The following is a 12,009-nucleotide window of genomic DNA, read 5'->3' as shown; positions in this document are numbered from 1 at the left end:
TCAGGACAGTCTGCTTTACAGGCATTCACATTGAGTACGAGTGGCTTTTTTAGTGGAAGTCAAGTGTATAGGCCAAGTCCCACATGTGGGTCACTTTGATGTAAAACAAAGACAACATCTACAGACTGAAGAGCTGAGTCAGAAACTGAACTAATTCAGTGGAAGCAGGAACTCAAAAGCCAAGGCTGACAACAAGCAAGTCTTTTTAGAATTTGTGGATATTGTAGGGGTGATTTTTCTTGTCCACAGGTCTTTGAATTGGTATTTGAGCCCATCTTCATGCATCTTACAGGACAAGGTAGGATTCTCTGGGTGCCATGTATGTGGCATATCCTAGACAAACTCAGCTAGTTTATCCTAGCATCTTTGGGATCTGCCTTGCTTCAGGAGTATCTGCTCCTAAGGCAGTGAGGCTCTCTACTGTGTAAGTGTGAAAATAACCATTATCTTGTTATAGAACCAAACTGGGGTCCATTGGCTCAGCACAGTAAGACCAGATACCCACACCAAGGTTCGTAGCAGGAAAAAGGAAGGTATTTATTTGCAGGGTGCCAGGCAAGGAGGATCGAGCAGCTAATGCTTAAGTCCCAGCCTTCCCCATATGGCTTGTAGGTAAAGATTTTTAAAGGCAGGCATAAATTTCAGGAAAGCAGAAGTTACAGACAAAACCACAAATCAATACTGATTTAGCTAAGTCTCTGAACACCCGCATATTGATTTTGGCCGAAAAGGGTGGGATATCTTGAAGCAGGGGGCTCACAGGTCATAGTTAGATTCAAAGATTTTCTGTAATTGGTTAAAGAAGAGAAGTTTTGTTTAAAAATTTGGGGTCAGTGCAAAAGAATGTTACTCTGGTTGGTTATGACTTCCTCCAGGCCTCTCAGAAAGAAATTTAGAACAAAGAACAGTGCTGAGTTCAGTCCCCAGTTCCCCTTATCTGAGGTCTACATGCAAGAAGATCCATGTGGTGGGGGGTCCCAGTTTCTGAGAAGCAACTCAGAGACACGGTAAGATGTTATCTTTAGTTTTTGTAGGGGAACGAAACATTCTGTGATTCTAGCTTCCCTGGCTATTGTTTTAAGCTACTGTTACCTTCTTGCTTTTCAAGTTGCTTATTTACTTCTCAGAACTAGCTAGGTGCCTAGAATTTCCCTTGAAGGAACTCAGGATCTTCCTTTCTTTCCATGTTTGGGGTTGGGGCTAGGGAAGAGGTCCTTAAGAGGAATTATCTAATCCATCTCAATCTTCTCCCATAGCCTGTCTCTCTCCCAGTTCAGAGTTTTAGGACCAGAAGGAGGAATTCTTCTCCAATTTCCCTTTCCTTCTTTCTGGGTCTCCAATCTTCCTCAGACTTTATGCCACCACTAGAGATGAAGGTAGCTCACCCCAGGTGGTGGTTCTCACTGCTGTCCGCAGTGGGTGTTCAGAGACTTAGCTTCCACCTTCAAGATATACAGAAAGAGTCCCAGAGATGTTTAATGGCCGATCCCACTGAGGTAGCCCCAGGGCCTTTGCTGCCCATCTTTGGTGGGACCCACTCACCTCCACCTGTTCTATTCATGCTTCCCAGACCCTCTCCCAGGGTTGGAGAGATCCTCCTGTTAACCACAGCATTCTCCCTTACCAGTTGGCCAAAAGAAGCGTGTGGGACGTCTATTGGGCGGTCACCACTCTCCCCTGCCAGGGAGAGTATCATCTGGCCTCTGCATATCAGATCATATCTCCAATCAGATGCCTGATTCCTGACTAGGGCCTTTATTTCTTCCAGACATTCCAGTGGGTTGGCAGAAGTCACCATGTTGACTGTAGGAACTTCGGTCTTAGGCCCAGCCTTTGTCTTTTCTGTGGCCACTCCTGACCTCCCTTTATCAGTTGCTTTCTTGGAGGAATATTTAATAGAGAAGAGCCAGGGCCCCCCAGGCTCAGGGGCTCCATCTGCCTTGTCTCTCAGAGCCTCAGCTGCCTTTCTTGGCTGCCAGTTTGGCCCCTTGTCAGTATCCTACAGAATTGCTGCCTCCAAGGTCTTCTGACCTCCCCTGCTCTGTTTTTCTGAGGTGTCCCCCAACCCCTGGCTTTCCTCATCAGGGCCTTTTGTTTTTTGGCTACACTATTGGTTTGAGCCATTGCTGGACTTACGGGAACAAGAAGACAACAGACGAGAAAGCCCTAGGTTTTAACTTCCCCCAGCAATGTATTCCCTCCATGCCCAGCCACTGGGCATTTGTAAAGTACCCAGAGCCTGGTCATGGCCGCGAATGCATCTTTCTGTCCTATATCCCATTTAGAAAAAAAAAAATCTGCAGCTAGCTCACTGCCAGCGCTCATTTAATTTTACATAAACACGCTCCTTGAAGCTAAAGCAAATCTGACTGATTTTTCAATGTGAAAACAAAATATAAAAACTGTTCTTGGAGTTATTTCTAAACAGAACTTGTCTCTAATCCTAATATAACAGAAACGTATATGATGATCAGTATTTAATTTTATTTTTCATGTGGTAAATTTCAAAGCATGGGACAAAGGCAGAACATCCCATTCTGCATAAAAATATTGCGTTTCTCTCAGGACCTTCTTGCCATCTTTATCATTGTGTGCTCAGCAAACTTTGCAGCGACCAGTTGGATTCCATTTCCCTGATGTTGGTGGTATGCTCTTGGGGAAATGTCTTCCAGACAGGGAAGAAGCGTGACATCATCAGAGCACGGATGACCTTGAAGACTTTGCTGCCCTGGCCTGTGATGCTTTTCCAGCATTCTTTCACTCAGCGTCAGTCTGAAGTTTATATGGCTCATCATGTGCTCAGGATTGTCCTTCCAGAACAGGATGTAGGAGCTTAGCACTGCAATGTTTAGAGGGTGACAAAAGAATTTCTTAGACCAGCTGGGCAGATGGCTTGTGCCTGTAATCCCAGCACTTTGGGAGGCCTAGGTGGGTGGATCACCTGAGGTCAGGAGATCGAGACCAGCCTGACCAACATGGTAAAACCTGTCTCTACTGAAAACACAAAAATTGGCTGGGTGTGGTGGTGCACACCTGTGGTCCCAGCTATTCGGGAGGCTGAGGCAGGAGAATTGCTTGAACCCGGGAGGCAGAGGTTGCAGTGAGCCGAGATTGCACCACTGCACTCCAGCCTGGGCGACAGAGCGAGACTCCATCTCAAAAATAAAAAAGTATACATATAATTAAGGCCAGGCATCATGGCTTACACCCGTAATCCCAGCACTTTGGGAGGCCAAGGCAGGTGGATCACCTGAGGTCAGGAGTTAGAGACCAGCCTGACCAATGTGGAGAAACCACGTCTCTACTAAAAATACAAAAATTAGCTGGGCATGGTGGCACATGCCTGTAATTCCAGCTACCCAGGAGGCTGAGGCAGCAGAACCACTTAAACCCAGGAGGTGGAGGTTGCGATGAGCCAAGATCGCGCCATTGCACTCCCGCCTGGCGACAAAGTGAGACCCCATCTCAAAATAAGTAAATAAATAAACAAAAAAGAATTTCTTAGACCAAACCTTGTGCCTTTTGTGCTCAGTTGGATAGGAAGTGAGCATCTGATCAGCCAGTCCACTGCTCCCACATTCTCGTGATAATCCACAATGACACATGGCTTCTTAGTCTTCTTTCCATTTCTGTTGTTTACTTCAATCACAGTATCATTGTGGAATGTTGACAACATTGTCACCTCCTTCTTGTCACACCATTTCAGTGCCATAAGCTCACCACAGAATTAACATTATGCATAGGAATGCTACATTTTCTAGGATTTGACATTTTCCGTGATCAAGAATGACTATATTTTATAAACGGAAACACCACTACTAAAAACAGAATGCTATAAATGGAATGATGTATTTTTTTCCAAAGTCAATATACCACAGCGATGCAAAAATAATAATAAAAGCAAAATATTCTCTGGCAAACTTTGGTGGTAAGATTAGGACTGTAATCTGTGAGTTATCTTGGGGTAAACTCTGCAGCTGCAAGTGTTCCGGGGCAAATGGGAAATGGGTTAAGAAACCCCTTTTCCCGCTGCCTCTTTAGATTACGTAATTCACTCTGGTTCTCCAGACGTTCTACTTTTAATAACACAAGCTAAAATTTATTGAGCACATCATATGTGCTAGGCACTGTGCTAAGCACTTAGCTTTCATTGAATCATTTAATTCCTACCACAACCCTGTAAAGCAGGAACTATTATTCCTTCACCTCAGAACTGAGGTGCTGAGAAGTTAGGTAACTTTCCTGCATAGCTAGAAAGTGATGGACTAATGATGAAGCCTGTGTTTTTTATCTCTGTGCTCTACTGCATCTTACTGAGCCTTATTATGTCTGTCAGCCATTTCCTTTACCAAAGAGAACACCCTACTTCCTGCCCACCCAGTGAGTAGATAAGTATGTTTGACCAGCTGTCCTTAGCTTGGCACATGTAATGAGTATCAAGTAGTGTTTGGGGGATGGATGGAGAAGTAGATGAGTAGGGGGATAGGTAGGGGGGATGGGTGGGTAGATAATGGGCAGACAGTTGGATGAATAAGTGAATGTATGGGTAGATGAATGGATGATGGGTGGATAGATGAGTGGATGAATAGATACATGAGTGAGTGCATCATAGATGAATAGATGAGTGGATGGATGGATGGATTAATGAATAATTGGATGATAAGTGGAGAGATGGGTGGATGAATAGATGTGTGGATGAATGGATGATGAGTGAATAGATGGAAGGATGAGTGGATGCACAGATTGATGGACAAATGGACGGGTAGATGGACTGCCACATGACCAAGGGGCTTTTGTGAAGAAAAACATTTAGGAACACAAGAAGCCCAACTAATCTAGAGCTACATACTCTCTGGCTGATTTGTTGCCTCTTTTCTCCAGATCCTATGGTCTATTCTGTTTGTAGGAGGAGAGCTTCCTCTAGGTATAGCCCCCACAGAACAAATAGAGCAACGGTGTTCCCTCTAACAGTTGCTTCTGCCTATGTTTATTTTCATAGGTGCTTCACATTAACTTTGGAATTCAAAATGGATTTGCTCAGGGTGGCTTGGTTTTCAGTAAGGCTGGCTGTTCCTTGATTCTGGTGGGATCCTGTGGCCCAAACCTGACTCAGAAGCATTGGCCTGCGGGATACATTGTTTATGTCTGGAGGTCTGAGGCACCCCTATTGTGCAGAAACAAGGAAATGCACATTTCCCAACACTTCGGCTACAAAACAGAGGCTAGGACTGAATATAGTGTGCTCTTTTAACTCTGAAAAAGTTCATGAAAAAGTTGAGCTTGCAGGATGGGAACAAACTCCCTTATTAGGCCTTTCCCCTTCACTTCCAGATTCCTGTCTACCCTCATCCTAACTCCCACACAACTCCCAGCCCTCTTCTCTTGTTCCCCTGATTCCAGATGACAAACTCACTCTTGCTAAGGTGTTAGTGATTTACTTCTTTTCTTTACCATTAAAGAAAAATTTCTTCAATAAAAGCCATATTAAACTCAAAGCCAGAGTCACTCGAATTCCCCAAGCAAGTCATATCCACTGGGTCTGTCATTCAGGCTATTAGTTTTATGTATTCTTTTTATTAACATTATATTTAAATCAAATTGATCAGAAAATAACTCAAGCCCAAGTTCATTTCCCATTGACTTTAGTGTTTCTAGAGAGGTTCTTCCCATCCTCCTCAGACTGAAGATTTGGGGCACAAACATGCTAACCTTTCTCACCAATCCCGGGACCCTCAGCCCATGTCTCACTGCAAGGTATGCAATTCACCAGAAGTGGCCTGCCCTGCTCCTTACATAAGGCCTACTTGCCCCTTCAGAGTGACCAAGATGCTCTGGCCATGAGGCTGGGGCTGCAGTACTCCTCTGGCAGTGTTCTATCATCATCCTCAAGTACTAGGTTGGTGCAAATGTAATTACGGTGTTTGCCTTTTTTTTTTTTTTTTTTAAAGACAAAAACTGCAATTACTTTTGCACCTACCTAATAGTTGTAGTACAGGAAGGTGGTACAGGATGGTAGAAGAAGCCAGGCATGAAGGTACAGGAAGGTAGAGTTACCTCCGCTGGAGAGTTTTCAAGATGTTGACCAACGCGTGCATTTTGACATGGGCATAAAAGAAAGGAAAGAAAAAATTGCATTTGCCCTCCTTTGGTCTCCCTCTGAGCTTTTTGATAAGCTCTACATGCCCAGCTCTAATCCTTTTGCCTGATTGTGAGCTAAGATTACAGGTAAACTCTGTGAACTTTCTGCATGAAAAGTTATATATACAAAAAAGTTCCTTCCCTTGTGCTCTAAATCCTGTTTGCCATTCAAATAACAGTGGGAAATTGTTGTCGTATCAGATCAGCCTATTTAATGTGAAAGCAGATTAAGTCTTTATGCTCTGTGAACTCTGGACAAACCTGCCCATGACAGGTGTGTCCCAGGCCCTGGCAATCGTTCATGCTGGGGCCCCAAGCTCCTTTTATTTCTTCAGATGGAGGGAAGGTGTGCTTTTGGCAGGGAGGAAGTAGTCAGTGTGAAATTGGAGAAAGGCATTCAGTCTTCCAAGTGGACACAGTGTCCCCGCGCACGGCTGGCAAGCAGGGTGCAGGCTGATTTCAGCCGACTCGGCCCCTCAGGGATAGTGTGTAAGGTGCCCCTGGCCCCTGGGGTTACCTGGCTTTGCTATGAGGATCTCTGGCTGCTCTGGAGAGAGTTAAAAGTGTCTTAGCTTTTGGAATGCTTTCTATAGATTTGCCCATATTAGACCTAAAAATTTGAGCAAGCGTGTCAGCGTTGGAGCAATGAGAGTATGTAGAGTTGGCAGGCTGGCCAGGGGGCTGCATCACCCCTGAGAGTTCAGAGGCATTTCTCATCAATGCCCACTCAGCAAAAAGACGCTGAATCTCAACCCTGGCACGTTGAAAATTTCTTTGAAATTCTCCAGCCCAAACAGCTCTTAGATATGCAAAGCATAATTGACAGAAACTTGAAGCTAGAAGCCTCCTTGAAAGGCCACCTATGCCAACCCCCAGGTTTTAGGCAAAACCACCCTTCAACTATTCTAGAAAATACTCCTGGAAGCTGATGGGAAGATTGCTGGCTTGAAATTTCCTTTTGAAAATATGATGGATGAACTCCGAGGGCATCCCGAATCCTTGTCTTTTTATTTTATTAATTTTATTGTGTGATGAAAGAAAAATTCTCTGAAGTCAGACGTCAACAACCCACCCCCACCACTATTCTCCTCCTCCTCGTCTTTGGTTGGTTCCCTGGGAGACCACCGTGAGACAAGATAAATGAGCAGCAAGGTTTTTGAAGCCAGTGCTCAGGAACAACACCTGTAAGAAAATAAAGGAAGCAGGACTGAGCTGCAGTACAACTGTCATGCAATCGGGGCAACCTCAGTGTAGCGACCCGGGCAGAAAGTACTTCTCTTTCCCTGCATCAAGGGATCAGTCTCAGGAAAGGAGAGGGATTGGTGCAGATTGGGTCCCGTGCCCACTCCCTGGTCCAATCACTGTGGCCAGGGGATGAGTGACTATGATTGGCCAGCCCCAGGTCACATGGCCACAAATATCAGGGGAACGGAAAAGCTTGCTGGACAGACGAAAACAACAGGTACCACACACCTCTAAAACTACCTCTCAAAATTGTGAAAAGACTAGTGAAAGTATACATAACTGTTTGGGAAGCCCAGGCGGGCGGATCACCTGAGGTCAGGAGTTCAAGACCAGCCTGGGCAACGTGGTGAAACCTGGTCTCTACAAAAATACAAAAATTAGCCGGGCATGATGGTGGGTACCTGTAATCCCAGCTACTCGGGAGGCTGAGGCGGGAGAATCGCTTAAACCCGGGAAGCAGAGGTTGCAGTAAGCCTAGATTGCGCCACTGCACTCTAGCCTGGGTGACAGAGCAAGACTCTGTCTCAATTAAAAAAAAAAAAAAGTATACATAACTGCCTAATAGAAGACGTAATAGGACACACCCAATAAATGGTCATTGTTGTTTCCTCCAGCAGCACCGTAAGAAGGAATATAAACAATCTTTCTTCTGCAGTCTTGGAGCAAACAGGTGCTGATAAAATCAACATTACTTCAAGCCTCACCCCCAAAGTTGAACTGAGCCTGAACCTTTCTGAAGAATGAAGAATGTTTAGCAAACACTCCCCTCCAGTGTGCCTAAACTTCATGTATCTTTGTACTTCCTCGGCCAGATGGGCCTGGACCACCAGAAACGTCATAAGGATGTTTATCTCCTTGAAAACTTCCATGGTCCAAAAGTATTTCTGAAGAAAGACAGTCCCCAGTGTTTTTCTGACCTCTTCACAGAGCCAGAGCCAGAGCCAGGGCATTTGGATGAAGTGGGGAAAATTCCTGTGTCCGAACTGAATATCAGCATCCTGCAATGTCTTGTTGCCAAGAATGGGTCATGTATGTCCTTCTCCTCCTCAAAACTATAAACCTCTCCAGAACCTCCTGAAGAATTAAGGACAGAGAGTTCTGGGCCCTCGGTGACAAGCCCACCACCCCTACTGCCCTGCTCCAATGCTATGCCGTGGCCAATCAGATGTCCCAAAGTTCCCCAAACTCCAGGGTCACCTGCCCTCTACCTCCTTATCATGCTCACTGTTCCCTGTACGAGAACATGATCTTCCCATCTACCGCTCCCCTGACTCAACCCTCAAAATCTCATTCATTTTCAAGCCCACCCTAAAGCCTTTCCTACCCTTTCAACCAACTGTGGTGTTGACTACCTTTAATCTCCTTATGGAATATGTATTTTGCCTTATGCTATGTTAACTTGAATGATGATCTTCATAATTTATTTAAAGAACATTTATCAAGAACCTACTATGTATCTGTACTAGGCACTGGTGAGGAGATGCATGAGATAAAACGAACCCAGCCAATCTGGGGCTCTTAGCAGCCCAGGTGCAATGTATTTCAACTGATTATTTTCCAGCATTTTAAAATTCATTTGCTTGTCCTACCTAGCTCATGCATTAGATAATTCAGTCACTAACCTGTTCTGAGTTTTGGTGTCCCTCGATGACAAAATGAGAGCTTCAGGCTACATGGTCACTGAAGATCTCTTCCTACACAGCAGTGAATCTCTCATGTTCTATTGTTGCCTTGTCAGCACTTCATCACTTTGCTCCTGTTTTTATCATCCAGCAATACAAGGTGTCCCTCTGAGCTTCAGAAAACTGGGAGCAGAAGTTTGGAATTAATACATAATAGCATATCTATGTTTCCTGAACATAAACAGTGTGGTGGTCAAGTTGGTGAAAAGCCATAACCTCTTATCTGGACCACAATCTCTTCATCTGTAAAATGGGACAGTGGGAGTAAAGGTCACTAAGGCCCCTCCCAACTCTGATACTCTGTGATTCATAATCATCCCCTCTTTTGCTCCCACAAGAGCACATCATGTTCTGCAGGGAGATGGCTGCCAAACCGCCTGGAAGAGGGAAGCAAACACTCATCCACCCCGAGCCTCACCCCAGGGAGACCAGCTGAGTTTGAAGAAAAGGCTGCAGTGGAGTCCAGAAGGCTTTAGCTGCTGGCCCCCATTCTCTGCATAAATTTGCTGTGGGAACCATTTGAACAACTTTAATCTCTGGAAAGAGCAACAGCCAACATTACTTGATTAAGTAACTCACCCTCCTTAACTCATCTCCCAGCTCCCTTTTCCCAGGTTTGGTGCCTCCTGGGTCCTGACCACAGTCCCGTGGGTAGAATGAACCACTGTCTGCAGCACCATGTTGAAGACTGCAGCTTCAATCAAAGAACTTGTTGGCCAGCTACCTGTCACTCAAATAACTTGATGGATGATGAAAAATTTAGTCAACTAACACTGTTCCAAGCAGAGAAGAAGCTTTTTAAATGGATCTCCTTTTAGCCTACTATATTCTGTCTTTGTCCATTCTTGCAGCTGTAACAAAATACCTTAGACTGGGTGATTTATAAATAATAGAAATTTATTTCCCACAGTCTGAAGGCTGGGAAGCTCAAGACCATGGTGCCAGCAGATTTGGTGTTTGTTGAGATATTGTTCTCTGCTTCCAGGGTGGCTCCTGGTTGCTGTGTCTTCACATGGCAGAGGGACAAAAGGGGTGTTCTCTCTCCCTCAAGCTCTTTTATAAGGGTTCTAATCCCATCTGTGAGCACTCTGCCAAAGGTGCAACTTTTTAATACTATCTTAATTTGGGGGGCTAAGTTCTAACACATAAATTTTGGAGGCACATATACATTCAAACCATAGTATTTTTCATCTCCCTGTAAAATGTGCTGGCCAACGACTCTCAACATGAAGCCCACACCCTGTGCTTTAACTCCCACCAACTGAGCTATACAAGCTATATGCTTACCAGGCGGCAGCTGCACTTGTCCCCAAGCCTGTTTATGGCAACAGTCCTTTAATTGTAACCATGTAATTTACTTGAGTATCAAATAAACCAATGAAATACAAGTGCAAAAAGAGATCTGTTGGTTATATAAAAAGAAAACTAAATTAAGGGGCAAACAAAGGTAAATTTCTAAAAATATTTGCAGTCAGTTTTGATGTTTGAAGTAAGTGATGGTGTTTGATGAAAAATAATAAAAAACACAGAAAGCTTCTACACTCAGTCCTATAGTGTCTATATCTTCTTATTTCCCTTTGAAGAAGCCAAAACAAAAAATTATAAATAAGACAGTGTATCTGTAGTTTATAAAACAAAAACAAAACACAAATGCCAATCAGAAGGACCCACACTGAAAGAAAAAAAGTCTTAACATCAAAACATTGACTAATCTTTTTTCTTTTTTTGAGATGGATTCTCACTCTGTCGTCCAGGCTGGAGTGCAGTGGTGCAATCTCAGCTCACTGCAACCTCCGTCTACCGGGTTCAAGTGATTCTCCTGCCTCAGCCTCCCCAGTAGCTGGGATTAGGGGCATGCACCATCATGCCCAGCTAATTTTTTTGTATTTTTAGTAGAAACGTGGTTTCACCATGTTGGCCAGGCTGGTCTCAAACTCCTGACCTCAAATGATCTGCCTGCCTTGGCCTCCCAAAGTGCTTCAATTACAGGCATGAGCCACTGTGCCCAGCCACGAACAATCTTTTAAGTTAAAATACAATATATAAGATATGTTTGAATCAGTTTTGTTACTTTTTAAGTACAAACCTAAAAATATTTTAACTGAACGTAAATGAATGACATTCTGTAGTCTGGGACCCAGGTATTTTATAGTTTTTCAACTTACGTTAATATTTTAGGATTGTCTCCATAGTTATTATTATTAAGACAAATTTCAAGCATATATGAAATAGAAAAGTAGAGTGAACCTCCATATCCCATTGTTCAAACTGTACCATCTATGCTTCATCTTTTTCCTTTGCTGATGTAGTTTACAACAAACTTCAGACATGTCATTTTATCTCTACCTCAGGGATATCAGTAGATATCTCTTAAAATATGGAGATTTTCTTATATAATTGCAACACCATCATACCCAACATAATTAGCGACAGTTCTTTAGTGTCATCTAATATTTCTGCCTTTTCTTAGATTGCCCACAAAATGTCTTTTCACTGTCAGTTTGCTCAAATCATGATATAACTACAGTGTACACATTACATTAGTTTGTGTCTCTAATGCCTTTTTAAATTTAGAACAGTACCCCCTTTTTATGCCATTAATTTATTGAAAAATCCCTTTTGTAAATAGATATATGAAAATTTCAAAGAGTTCAGAGAATTTCAAAGAATAGCAATTGACAAGGTTTTATCGGTGAGAAATTCTCAAAAAATGCCAAAACAGACCCCAGATTTCTCAGGGTGCTCAGGGAGCTAATGTTGTCATGGCCCAGGGAAGAGTTTCTACCTCTTTCAGACTGACAAAATGAGCAGAGAACTGGAGACTGGGTTGAAAGATGAAAGGTTTAAAGTTCTGAAAAACAAAGATTCAAGCCGTCAAGAAAATGCAAATCAAAAACACAATGAGATACCACATCACACCCACTAGGATAACTATAATCAGAAA

The 12,009-nt window shown here is 43.5% G+C and overlaps 1 long non-coding RNA gene across 5 annotated transcripts in view; it reads right to left on the bottom strand.

The window, feature by feature from the left end:
* Window positions 1–2,464: 2,464 nt before the first annotated feature.
* The window catches only part of LOC101132344 (uncharacterized), a 153,647-nt gene continuing 144,102 nt past the window's right edge, over window positions 2,465–12,009 (bottom strand). For all 5 annotated transcript variants that reach the window (XR_010130392.1, XR_008668981.2, XR_002007089.4 and 2 more), the window contains 2 exons: window positions 9,006–9,188; window positions 2,465–7,320 (listed from right to left, as the gene is read on the bottom strand). This is a non-coding gene — a long non-coding RNA (uncharacterized lncRNA). The remainder of the gene's footprint in view (window positions 7,321–9,005; window positions 9,189–12,009) is intronic.

This window comes from Gorilla gorilla, chromosome 1, assembly GCF_029281585.2.
Source record: "Gorilla gorilla gorilla isolate KB3781 chromosome 1, NHGRI_mGorGor1-v2.1_pri, whole genome shotgun sequence".
In the NCBI taxonomy this organism is placed as follows: Eukaryota; Metazoa; Chordata; class Mammalia; order Primates; family Hominidae; genus Gorilla; species Gorilla gorilla.
The sequence above is the reverse complement of the archived record's forward strand: the minus strand, read 5'-3'. Positions and strand labels throughout refer to the sequence as shown.